Source organism: Lepisosteus oculatus, chromosome 22, assembly GCF_040954835.1.
Source record: "Lepisosteus oculatus isolate fLepOcu1 chromosome 22, fLepOcu1.hap2, whole genome shotgun sequence".
NCBI classification, from domain to species: Eukaryota; Metazoa; Chordata; class Actinopteri; order Semionotiformes; family Lepisosteidae; genus Lepisosteus; species Lepisosteus oculatus.
Window position 1 is genome coordinate 11147372 of NC_090717.1, and position 14100 is coordinate 11161471.

General features: G+C 39.6%; 1 long non-coding RNA gene across 1 annotated transcript in view; it reads right to left on the reverse strand.

Moving 5' to 3' along the window:
- Positions 1–11071, reverse strand: part of LOC107079760 (uncharacterized) — a 43229-nt gene extending 32158 nt beyond the window's left edge. The window contains exons 1-2 of the long non-coding RNA XR_001480672.2: positions 10953–11071; positions 1823–1972 (exon numbers count right to left, since the gene is read on the reverse strand). This is a non-coding gene — a long non-coding RNA (uncharacterized lncRNA). The remainder of the gene's footprint in view (positions 1–1822; positions 1973–10952) is intronic.
- Positions 11072–14100: the final 3029 nt, after the last annotated feature.

The following is a 14100-nucleotide window of genomic DNA, read 5'->3' on the forward strand; positions in this document are numbered from 1 at the left end:
AATATTTCCTGATGTGCCTAGCACCACAAATCTATGTCATTTAATCAGATATAGAGAATGTCACTGCTTGTAGCCAGCCAGAAAAGTCAAACACCATTAACAATTAATTGCCGTAGCACCTCTTGCTTCTATCAGTGTCTTAGTACCTGCTTACACTGCAGGGCCTAATGCAGACAAACAAAGACACTCGCATTCTCTTGATATATGAATTCAGTGACACCAGCAGAACTACCACTATCGAATAAAGAGATTAAAAGAAAAGAAAACAAAAGCTTCAGCATGCTGACGAGGCCCCAGCTCCCAGACTGCACAGATAGTCTGACAGGTCTGTGTAAGTAATCCGTTCTGCTGAAATAAATTTTCCTGTCTAATATCATGCCCAAAGATTTATTTCCGCGAGACAAAAAAACTCCAGCAGAACATAATGCCGCTTGTCTCACACCAAGCTTTCCCATATTTCATGTGTCACGCACAGGGGCCGGCAGGCGGGAGAAAGGGGTTTTGTTCCCGTCTTTATTAAGCTCTTCCACTAAACAAGCTCCAGGACAAGGAAGCAAACACACAGACTGAGAAGGGTGGGGAGGCGATACGAGGAAAGAAATACGAGCGAGGCTTACCATTACAATTTAGAGGCTAATTCATGTCGTTATTGTCTCAGATGGGGAAGAAACAGGTGTGGATAAAAACTATGCCGCCAAGTTAGAGTAGTTTGTACAATATTGTTTTTTGAGAATGAAGCAGATTCACTTGTGCCGGGGGATGCAGACAGACGAAAAATCTGAACAGGCATACTGTGTCATTGCACCACACCAACTAAAGCCCCTTAAACATGTACAGTAAGTTCAATTTTTGTGAAGTCAATTATGTGAGCATCAAGGGTCAAAAGGTACATCTATCACCCAGGACTAAATGTACACCAAAACATTTCTGCAATATTCTTTACGCTGTCGTTTTTGAAGGAAATGAAATATGTGTCAAATGAACGTCCTCCTACCTATTAATAGAATTGTAGTGTATTTTAGTGTTCAGATATGTAAACTTCACGAAACTGAAGAGTAGCAAATTGTGCTGCTTGAATACGTATATCTCTTTAAGTTTCTGTTTTAGGAACTAACTCAGAGAGTCAACATTAAATGTATAACAGAATCCAAAAATACATAGAACGAGAGAGGAGGATGTTTCTCTATCCTTCTGTCCATGAATACCATTTCAACAGTCATCAGAAAGTCAAGCATTTCTATTTCCAAAACAATTAAAAGAACTACAACATTTTGTACTTTGTATACTACAATGGTGAGAGTGGCTCATAGACTCTGGAAAATAGAAAATACTTATTTCTGAACAGAAAAGTGACTGCTCTTGGATATACTAAAAAGGAACAACAATCTCAGTGTAGTAGTATGAAATAAAATGTTACTGTTTTTTCAAAAATACCCTAATTGGAACAAAGGTTGTGCTATTTGTAATAGTTTTTCTAGTTCAAGTTCCAAGTCTCAATGTAATGAATTCCAGGAAAACTCAATTTCGATTACAATCCCTAACCAAAAATATGCTGACAGTACTTGTAAAAATAGACTACCACATCATTCCAGCATAAGGTGGATCAAGTTTAGGGTTACTGCTCTTGAAAATATCTTGTGCATGCTTTTAAAAAGCAATATTTAATTAATGCAACATCCAACAATATTTAGTGCATTAATAGATGACAGAGAAAACACCACACAATTCCCTCCCCTGGTGTGTAACGCCAGTTCCAGAGAAGGGTGGTGTGCAATTGTCTTGAAAAAAAAACAATCAGGTTCCTCAGGTGCAGCCCACTTACCAAGCAGAGTGTATGCAGCAGGGGCAAAGGTCACAGATCAAGGGTCAGTCACAGACCTGCTTAGGATCTGAAATCCCGATGCTCTTATGGACCTTGCGGTCACCTGGAGGAATGTCCGGCCATTCAGCATTCAAGCAGGGATTCGGGAGCCTGTCGGACACCGAGACAAATTAACCAGCAAAGGTCAAAAAAGTAGTAAAAAAAAATAACTGCACTGCCTTTGAATCGTGTGTAAAACTGCATTGTCACCCTGTTGGTAGATTGAGCCATCAAGGCTGACTTTAGAAAGAAAAGGCTTAGAAATAGCTGCTTTGTTGAACATTAGAGATCACTTGCAATCTTATGTTAAGGGTATTCTAGTTTTACTTTTTGCTGCCACCTAATGGTAATGTCAGGCATTCCCAAATCTAGATTGGATCTGCTCACCAAGTAAGAGACAGCTACTTGATTCATTTGTACTCTGTTAGTTAGAAGTAAACTGTAATCCACCAGCCATTTTCAGTCATATACTTAAGGTTCCCAAACTGATAATTGTCTTGTTGAAGGGTCTTGTCTTTAGTGATGCACAGTAATGCTAATTGCAGTGTGCTGCATGACCATGTCAGCTTCACTTTGACCCAAAATAACTTTATGATTTTGCATGGACACCCCAGCAACATGAGGAAGGTATGATGAAACCCCAAGAGCTGAATACAATATGAACAAGTCAACTAAGCTTAGGTCTTTGAAAAGGCAGCTAATGTCGGCATTTTTATGGAGTGTCAGACAAGTGTGCCATAATTGACCACAGTTAATTGCAGCCAGACCTCAAAAGACTATGATCAGGTTCCCCCTATCTAACCAGGAGCCACAGGAAGTGACCTTTGACCTCCTAGCAACCTCTTGGAGACTGGTGTTGCCATCTTATCAGTCAGTAATCACATAGACCCACTCAAGTCTAACACAACCTACCTCCTCAGTAAGACACTGTCACCAATGCCAAGCTCACTCCTGCCATTTTAAACGCTCAGGGAATACACACTATTCCAGATTTCAAATGGTAAAGAAAAAGCAAAATTATGAAGTGTAACTTATTCTCTGCTGTGTAATAGAACTTACACAACATGCATGTTTGACCTGACTTTATAATATTAAAAAATGACTATATTCATCAAAATTGGAGTTCATAGGGAAATATCACATTATCCATGATTTTAATCACCACACTAGCCTACTGTAATCCTAGCCTTAAAGTAAAAAATCCTAAATCTATAATATTATCTTTAAAAATAAAGTGAGGTAAACACAACCTTCATTAATAAGGGCTTTAAATAATGTGTTTATCTGTAAGCTGACTGGCTAATAATGTCAGCTGCAGAACATTTATTCATATAAATGTTTGGTTAATCTGTGTTACACTCCTTAAGGATTTAAGTTATCTAAAAAGAATGCCAGCCTTGCTAAGCAGCAGTGTGGTAAACACACTCTAAAACCATAGGTTATGCATTCGTTTTCCACAGTGGCTTGACAGCACATCTGCCACCAAAAAGACGCTTCTTTTTCTCGTAGATCCACAGGTATTAGTGTGTGCTCCCCCATTTCAGAATCCGGGCAGTGAGTCTCCTGTTGCAGTTGAGTTATCTGGAGTGGATGCTGTGTAGGCCCTAAGACTCCAGATAAGGCTTTCTGCCAATGGGGAGTCATTTCGCTGTCAGTAAATTCCAGCGATGCACAGGCATGGGAAAAGAGCTCCCTAAGCAATGTCATCAAGTGCTTTATCTGAGCCTGGGTAAACTCTCATTTAAGGATTAGTCCCCACAATCTTTTTATTCTCCTTTTATTGCTTTCCTTAATTGTTGTTGCCTACTCCAGCACATACAGTTTGCTGGAGTCAGTGCCTAGGCTGTAATTTGCCTTGACAATTGACTCTTCCAATAAAATCCCACAAATAACTGTTCTACACAAAGCTTTGTTGAAGGACACGCTCCAGTTCCTTCACTTAACACGTCCTTACAGGCGGTTTTGGAGCATTGCATGCAATACGGAAGAAATACAAGATCAGGACACAACAATGCTTATGCCGTCCATCCATTTTCTAACTGCTTCATCCCATTTAGGGTCATGGGGGAGCCAGAGTCTATCCCAGCAAGCAGCAGGCACAGGGCAGGGAAAACTCTGGACGGGATGCCTGTCCATCACAGGTCACACGCAGACATGCATACAGTGACACCAGAGCCAATCTTCCAGAAGCCAGTTCACCCACCAGAATGATTTTTGGAATGTGGGAGGAAACCAACACAAACATGGTTGCGAAGATACCAACACCACACAGATAGCACCCCAGGTCTGGAATTGAACCCTGGCAGCAGTGCTAAACACTGTGCCACTGTGCTGCCCTGGTCCCTCATCCCTAGCTACTGTATAAAACTCAAGCTGCCTGCCTCGCTCTCCAGACCACACTGCCTTTGTATCAGAACGAGCTGCCAATCTGCACCGCTCCTCACTCTTGCTCTTTGTTATTCCCGTATAGTAAAGGCTCCTTCATGTTTGTTCTATGGAAAACTGTAGCTTATTTGCTTGACATTATTTTTTCCAGACCAGAAATAAAAAAAACCTGAAAATAAAATTCTTTTGGTTTTGCGTTGCAATCCCTCAGTGCAAAACGCAGTTTTATTGAGGCGTTTATAGGCTTTCCTTGGCACAGGGACATAACCCTTGGCACCTGGAGTTCATTACAGTATGCCTCTGTGGCTTTGTGATGTAAACCTTCTGCAGTTTACTGGCTGTGCCCAGAGTGCCCCGTGGGCCTTGGACTAACACCAGGTCTCCCAGCCTGCCAGCTTCTGTGCCAACTGGGGTGCCCCATAAACGTCTCCTCAATGTAGGCGCACCTCAGGCCAGAACTGTATTTCCCATTTAGAGGACGCAATTATTTTTCCCCTCCAACTCCTTAATTCAGAATTCCTAACTACTACATGACTTGATTTGCCTCAGGATCTTTACGATTGATTACAACAACCATACACACGGCTGCATGCTTCTAGGCTGAAGGTCTGCGTGTTCAAATCTTTGCTCCTGCAAAGAGACTAAAGAGATGGCCATCAGAGCACAGACCTCTCCTCAGTGGAAAAAAATGAACTGATAGGTAATGAAACTGAAAAACACTGGACTTGAAATGTGCCATAAGCATGAATCTAGTATCATTCATGCAGTAAACACTACAACAAAGCAGAGGCCACAATGTAACCTTCATTTGGAATTTTCAGATCATGGGTCCTGTTAGGTTAGTAACACTGAACTAAATATCAGGTCATTAGGTGCGTGTGGTGTTAAAACACACTGTTTTTAAAAATATTAAACAAGATTTCCTCTCATACTTGTACAGTATGTGCTTTTGCGTTTTATGCGTATTTTCCAATGTTCAAATGTTCCCTGATGGAAACATGTTGTAGAGCAAAACATTCTTCTTCCAAACTTGAACAGCATTATGGAAACATGAAACCACAGCTTCCAAAGGGAGCTGGGAAGTCTACTACAAAAAAGAATTTTAAGAAACAGCAGTAATGTTAAAACACATTTTTCACATGTACCTCTATTCTGCTTGTATCACCCTATTATGTGTAAGAATTGAAGCCACACAGCTTTGTTTTGCTCATTGTAAAAAACAATCATAAGTAAGTGGCAGAAACAATCTCCTAGACCTATAAAAACAGGATTTAATTGCTTGTGTGGAAATTATTTCATAGTCGTGCAAATAGATAAAAAAAATCAGTGGTCTAAATTTAAGTTTTTGAAGTGTTTCTTTTCTTTTAGGGGAAAATAGGTCTAAAAATAAGGATACAAGAGAACTTAAAATAATGGCATAGAAAACACACAAATAGTAACAGGAATATAATTCTGTCCTTACCCTGGCCATACTGTACATACTGACCTTTCCAGCTTCAAAAGGTAGTCATGACTCCAAACATATTACAAATAATCTACAAACCCAAACTTCAAGAAAGATTCTGTTTTTGATTACTAATAAAGCTTTAACACTAGACAGTAAAGATCAATTGATGCAAAGGAATTTACCGACCTAACACAGCCAAAGTGTGATTTGTAAAGTAACTGGCTGTTTTTCACTACAAAGCAAACAAGAAATACCCTGAGCAATGTTCATAAATCACTTTCTGCCATTCAAAATTCACTGCACTTTTTATAAAAAAGAGCAAATCAAGTAAATCTTTCAAAATCATAAAAAAACATTAAACTGCCTATAGAGACAACTGAAAAAAGTTTCATTGAAGACATGAGACTTTACAACTTTATGTTGTTTCTTTCCCATAAAAAAACTGAAATAAAACGTCTTGTAAGAAGTATCTACAATGTATCTACTATAGACATTCTAAAGCACTATATCAGTCAAGATATTTCATTTACTAAATGAGTTAATATGATAAAGAATTTGCATAAACAAAGGCCACCAGGTTGTTGATCATACACGGGCGAGACAGCAAATACGCAAATAGGAGAGATTTAGTCAATCACAAATATGTGTACACATTTATTTATATATAACTCGGACAGTAACTCTCATTACAAGGACAAAATTGTTAAGCTGATGATCTTTTTCTTTAATAGATGGGTTGTGTCTGGAGAGGCATTAATAATGCAGTATTTTTCAGAGTATTACCACTTACCATTAATAACAGTAATTTTCTGAACTGCTGACAGGCAATAATACTACTGAGGTGTTTCGTATCTCAGAGAGGCAATGACAGTCTGTGTGGCCGGGAGAGATTTGCAATGAAATTTTGAGTCGTCAGTGAAATGTATATCGTGGTGTTCGCTGCCACCTGCAGTTCATTCTTAACATTGCAAAAAGAAAACTCAAAGACTCCCAAAACACGCATTCCGCAGTTCGCAGTTTTTGATGTAATTGACTTGGGACGGCGGAAATTTCCACGGTTCGACAATATTTTACATTTATTGCAACAGAGGGCTTCCGTAGATATTCGGTTTTTGAAAAGCAACATTTGTCGAAGCCGATATGCTGATTTATTACAAGAAACGACTGGGTGAGGTGCTGTGGTCGATTAGCTTTTAACGAACGAGACAGAACGGCTGAATGGTCTCCTCGTTTGGAACTATTCCTGTCTTCCCAAGAAAAATATTAAACCCGTGTCCTGGAGGACCAAAGTTTTTCTTCCTAGCTTCCTTTTTGTCAAATACTTCCGATTACTTAAATATAAACTGACAGAAAATGAAAAGGAATAACATAGGTCTGGAAATGTACAATATGCATGAATCTAGCATTTCGTCCTGCAGGTTTCCTTTAACCTCTTTATATAATATATAATTTAGTGGTAACAGTTAATTACAATGTAAAAGATCACGACAACCAGAGAGCACAAGGCAACCACCAATGAGAACAGGTAACAAGAAAAAATACATATAGATAAGTATGACATTTCTTTTCTTTAATGGCAGCAATGCACTTCTGTAGTTCCTAAAACAAAAAGAAAAGAATGTGCCTAATATATAATGTCCATCAAAATAAGAACAGAATTTTGTTTTCACTTTGACATTATAGGTTGTTTTGTGTCGGTCAATGGCAAAGAATACATTGTGGTTCTATATTGTAACACAGTTAAATGTGGAAAAAGTCTAAGTGGGGTGAATACTTTTGATAGCCACTGTAGTTGACAATGTGGCATATCAGAAAATACATACAGTATGTAAATGTTCTGATGGTGGACAGCACCTGCCAAGCTGACTGCAATAACCTGGAAGAAACCCTCACACAAAGATACAGTCTGTTCTCACCTGCATGCTTAAGGTGTGTTTCTATTTTCATATTCAAAATTTATGCTTCTCTATCACCCAGAATTCACAGTACATGTTTTTCCTATGTTTAGGTGACATTTTTAATCAATTTACAGGCTCCTACTATTACATTTTCTGGCCCCATGAAGATTGTATGATGGTGTTCTTACACTGGCTTGAAAGGCCAAGACAGAGGCATGCAATTTGCCACTTAATCCCTTTCACCTGCTCAGCTGTTATCATTTTACCAGCTAATACTGTCACTTTATATCTTTCCACTATCGTTCTACTATGCAGCCCCAAGTACCAAATGTAGCCCTGCCACAGTCGGTAAGGGGCTCATCCTCATGGACAGACCTGGGAAATAAACTTGAAAATGGCTTTGCCATCAGTTTTTGGGTTTGACCTTTGAGCAGAATACTGAAAAATAGCCAGAGGGCATATTCATCCTGGAAAATCAGCCCTGGAAGAACAGGATTTGGAACATGAACTGAATCGGAGGTAAGTGTCTTTGATTTAGTCCTTATTAAGCTGTTCCTAGGAACTTGAAAATAGAGGTGACTGGCCATGATATCGCCTTCTCCCTGACAGATGGCCTGTCAGCATGCAGGCTTCTCACAGTGTCTGCAGGCCTTGACAAACTACCAGGCCAGGAGTCCCAGAAGCCTAACCTACCCCCTAGGGGGGAGTGATCTTACACCCACTGGATATCGGGATCCCTTTTCCGATCAGAAGTGTCGGATGTAACACGTTCCCGGCACTGTTGAGCGTGAAATATTCCCCTATCCCTGTCTCGAAGCTGGACAGAATAACGTGGAGCTGTCACATCAACACAAAAAAGTCCAACCCAGATCAATACCTGACGGGCCCGTGGAGGCTGAACAAGAGCTGGGTTACAAAAGCAAGAATAGTTATTTATGTTCTGACACCCTCTCATTGAACAACATCCTCTGTGACAATCGATAACAGGATTTAAACACTCTTCTGGTCTGTTTTCAAATTGTAATTGTAAATCTATTTCTCTCTATTTTAATCCTCCTGTCTCCTCCCCTATTTTAGAATCTGTACTTTGCTGGCATTGAGTTTGCAGAAACTTTTTTAATTTATTTTTTCACTAAAGTGAAAAACGTCCTTTAAACCAGTGTTGGTTTGCGGACCAGCTTGTGAGTCGGGGTGGCAGCAGAAGTCAACGTCTTTGAACCAAAGTCATTTCATTACCATACTTGTTTGTGAGAGAAGTGAGAGAGAGCGAAACACCATCAACAGAACTGCCAGAGGAATCTGCCAAAGAATTAAATATTACAGAAATGAAAAACAAAATCTCTATGATTATAAACAAAAAAGACTTAATAGGTTGTAAATAACCTCTATTTACAAGCACAGTGTACAGTTCACATTCTGAGAAAACTCCTAAAAATATAAGTTAGGAAAAACATTCTAAAATATGGACGTAGAACTGCATATGATCAATTAAAAAAAGACAAATTGTGTCTCTTCTATGTTGTTGCAATGTGTAATTCATTTCCATCCATTCTCTAGCCCCCTCTTCCACTTCAGGGTTGTGGGGGAGCTGGAGCCCGTTCTGGCACGCAGTGGGCAGAAGGCGGGGTACACCCTAGACAGAATGCCAGTCCAACGGAGGACACACGCAGGCACAAACACGCACACACTCACTCCAGGGGCAATTTTCCCAGAAGCTGATGAACCTATAAGTATGTCTTTCGGCAGTGGGAGGAAACCCACATGAACACACATGAAGGGAGAACATACAAACTCCATACAGACAGCACCCCAGATCTGGACGTGAACCCAGGGTCCCAGTGCTGTGAGGCAGCAATGCTCAACACTGTGCCCATTTTACAAAAGCTAAGGATATGAACGTCAGTAGCTTCAAATTGTGCCCCTTCTACAGTATGTGAATGTGTGTGTGGTGTGTGCATTATGTTCCTGGAAATGGACAGGCCTTGAATCCTGAGCCACCCTGGTGAGGTAGAAATGATGGATCGATAAACAGCAATACAGTGATGAAGTGATGAATAAAGGAAATGACTAGTGTCAACTTCAACCACCCATCCACGCACTTCCTAACCACTATATCCAGCACAGGCTGGTCATCGGGCACAAGGTGGATACAACCCAGATGGGACGTCAGTCCATCACCGATATTCAACCATCCTATACAGTGTATTAAAAAATGTTCAAAACCAAAACAAAAGTATAGAATAAAAAAATCTCCCGCACCTCCCAGTCTTTGCTATACCCCGTCCAAATTACAAACCACAGGCCCATAACCAAGAAGCAGACAGATGACAAGCACTGTGCAGTACGCATTTGACCATCTCAGCGGTATCAGTCCAAGCCTCACTGTCAACCCCAAATTGAAATGGAGCAAATAGCTGGGATTGATACAACCCAATCTACCCCACATTGCAGTGGAAAGCTCCATATACAGTATAGCAAACACTATGGAGGCAGCACAGGGTCCCATGATGCCGGAGAACAGGCTGTGAATGCACCATGTGTTTTTAAGCTTCTGGGAAAATAACCAACCAGGCTAATTTCTCTCTCTTCTTTGTTCTTTCTGCACATTGTAAGAAAACCTGTGCTATAGAGTGCGTATGCGGTGTAAAGCAAAACTATTTTATCTTAGAAGCTAAACTGGCTCCCCTGGATGTTCATTTTTAACAGCATACTTGTTTACACATAAGAGCAACTGCACAGCGTCTATCATCAGGACTCAAGTAAGGTCTTATTGAATAATTAAAACGGTAAGAGTTGTATTTTAATAGTAATAACACATAGAAAATATCCTTTATGACCCTTAAGGTTTGTATTTCCCGAGGCATTCCTTTGCGCCTTGCTCACATTGAGATATAAAATAATCGACCGGTACTCTCTCCATGCTTTGACATGTTGAGTAGGCTGAAAGTTACACAGGACAGATCTTCTTTTCACGAAATCTGTTATTTTTTTCCTTTGGTAAAACTCGAAACAAAAAAAAATACTAGGTTTATGTCCTAAATGTATAAGCATTTTCAGCTTCAGGCTTTCTCGGTTGTCAGCCTTGTAATAACGGCTGACGATTTCTAAAAACTGGTCGGTCAACATCACTCGGGCGAAATACACAATTTAATTGTCTAAGTGCATTATTTTGAATTGCTTTGTCCGTTTAAAGTTTGAATTAAATATCAACGCTGCCCAGTGCCTGTCTGCCTATAAAAGAATGATAAAGCATAATAAACTAATTCTTAAATGAAAATATCACGTCTGGCATCAGACACACAAGCTACTGTATACAGTTCAGTATGTAAATGGATACGTAGTCCCTTCACTGTAGCTTTACCTTTAAGGTGTTGAGAAACAACACGAGTTTGAACCAAGATGGCTGAAGGTTCGACTTCTCATTTGGCAAAGTTCAGGAACCACTCCATTTGGAAATGTGATCTTCGCGAGTAAATCATGTTTTCTTTGCAGGGAAACAGCGAGGTTCGTTTTAAAAACTTGCACCTACAGAAGGAGACTTGGTTCGCCACTGAACCGCTGCGCCTTGCGCGACGTCCATGACGCACCCGTACACAGCGGCAGCTCAGGTGGAGAGGCGAGAAATGATTTCGCCAGTTGAATTAAGTGGGATATTTAGGGATGCCATATGATGCAAGATAAAATGAAATTGAGCTAGGTCACAGGAGTTAAACATTCTTACTCTTAAGCTATTCTGCATATCTGGCCTACAGCATAACGTCCGCTGTCAATAAATGAGGTATTGGCAATGTTTTTGTGCTCCACAACACCACTTGTGTTTCTTAGAGATCCCCTATCTTAGTATGGAACAGGCCTGGCCTTTTTTATCTAGTTCAATACTTCATACATTCTGTGATCATTCACAGACACAGTTAGGTATTATGTAAAAACATATCTTAAAAATATTGTATTAAATGAGATACCTCCCGCTTATCAAGCTGTGTTATGAATGTGTCGTTTCCTGAATTCTAAAGTGTAAGAGAGAAAAAAGTTTGTTAATTCAACAAATAGAGGTTTATTAAATAATATATGAACATCTACATAAAGTTCATAAAGTAATTTCTATAGCACAAACTGAAGCCATGTTTTGCAGGGGTAAGTGCCAGGGTGTGAAAAAAGTGCATATACAGTATGGAGAGCAGCACATGGAGAAGCAGCAGCTTGCTTTGAATTAGCCTTACAGGGATTCTAATTAATGGAGACATCTGACAGAACAGTGATTAAAAACTCATCCCCTTCTTGCAATGATAGGTTATAGTTTGTAAGCCCTGCACAAGGTCAGGCAGTGAAAGCTGACACGAGACTTCAAAGACTGAGTTTCAGGGCAATTGATTTTTTGTGTTGATGTGTGTGTGTGTGGGGGGGGGAGGCTTGTAAATTAAAAGAAGATTTCAGCAGAATTTTCCAGGATTGACCTCTGACAAACTAGATCAAAAACTTCTATCGTAAGGACACTTCCTCATGTCTTCATATCATTAGACTAAAACTGTTCTGTGGTGATTCAAGTCTTAGTAATTCCTCATGGGTGACTAAGGTCAAATTCTGCATTGTAATGCCATAATCTGCATAATCTGTCATCCACTGTCTGTGCTCTACTATACTTCTTGTGTCACACAGCCCTAAACTGAGTCTTTACTTTCCAACATTCAGTCCACTGACTCAAAACCAATATTTTATAAAAATGAATCAAATCCAAACATACTGTACACAATCCGCTACATCTTTAAAATCTGAACCTTTCTCAAGTTGATGGGCAAACTTTAGTTAAACAAAGGAGATGAAACAGTAATTAGCTTGTTCAGTAATTAGGGGAAGCTGTATTATAGAATCAGGAGACGAAAAACAACTGGATCACAGAAAGGCTTTTAACTAGCAGGGATTATAAATGGGTCTGTTTGACTCTCTTGCCATAGCAACTGATCTGTCATCATAAGAGTATGGCAGGTGCTTAAAGCCATCCAGGATTAAAGGGATCGTGGTAAGCACTATAATATCACAAAAAAATCATCTGTAACACTATCGTTTCTCTGGAGGCATTACAGTGCAGCTAAGGAAACATAAGGATACTATTACATCCTCAAAATGTAATAGGTGAAGAATGACTAAAAAGCTTTCTTTCAATTTGAGAAAGTCTACATACATTCACATGTGCTGAGAATAATATGTACAGACAAATCACTATCCCTCAAATTGACCCCAATCAAACATCAATCTTTTCTCTGCCATCATGTTATATTCAATAAGGTACATTTATAATATAAAAAGAGGAAAATAAGTAATCTGATTGCACTGGAGCTACAGTATTAACGATACTTACAGTAGTCTCTTTTGTGGAAGGAAAGCCAAAATTAAATTTGAAGCACAGGCAGAAAAAAAATCAAACATATCCAGGCAAAATAAAGTATATCAAAGCAAAATAAGCAAAACAGTTTGTGCTAAGTGTTTGCTTACTTTTTACTTTTAGACTAATTATAATTATTACATTTATAAATACTCATGAAATGTACTTGTAAGATTGTTTATTAGAGACTTTTACCAGATCAGTCCCCTCTGTGTACTTTAATTGCAATTTGTTTTCTTCGTTACTTTTACATATCAGTCCTGGTGTAAAAACAATGGAACCTCTAGAATTAACCTCAAACGGCGTAGTGACATCTATGTTAAACCTTCAGCTGTTTCATTTTGCATCGATGGAACATGGACACCACATGATGAGATTAGCAACAATAAGCGGTTTAAAATCTGTAAATAAACATTTTGTGTATCACAATAACAATAAATTGCACCAGGGGTTCTCACATACTGTTTTGAATTCAATGCTCTACATTGTAACGAGACTCGATTGCAGACAAAATAAAAGCCGTTGGTATTAAACATCAGTATTCTGCAAAAGAGACCATCGCATTTCTTATTAAATACTGCCATCGTGTGGAAAAAGTGTGAAAAGGAAAATATACCCTACTTCTTCTAAAGGAACATACCGTATCTTGGTTCGCGCTGTTGTTTAAAAAGGTAAAAATTAATTCGATTTTTTCCACACCGGGAAGCTTCGAAGATTGCCCTGGGGTTAGGAGAGACATCGTTCGGATAGCTTCATGGACTTCATGTTTTTTGTATGTTCTACTTTCGTGTATGGAGACATTATCTTATTAAAAAGGTAAGATCAGGAAACGGAGTTTGTGATTAGCCACCCGCAACCTCATATACAAGAAGTGAAATTGTTGCGAGAGAGACCCACACACCCACAAATGGCCAAGAAAATGTGGTTGAGCCGCGAGGAGACGTTGGCGCCAAAGGAGATGAAGCAGGTGGCCCACAAGGAGAATGCCAGGTGCCAAGTGGTCAGGATAGTGGGCAATGAAGGGCACGCCCCAGCGCACAATATGGGTCTCTGTGAAGTTCTTAATGCTGTGATTGGAAATGGAGTCCAGGTAGCCACTCCAGGCCCGTACCACAGTGGCTCCACCAAT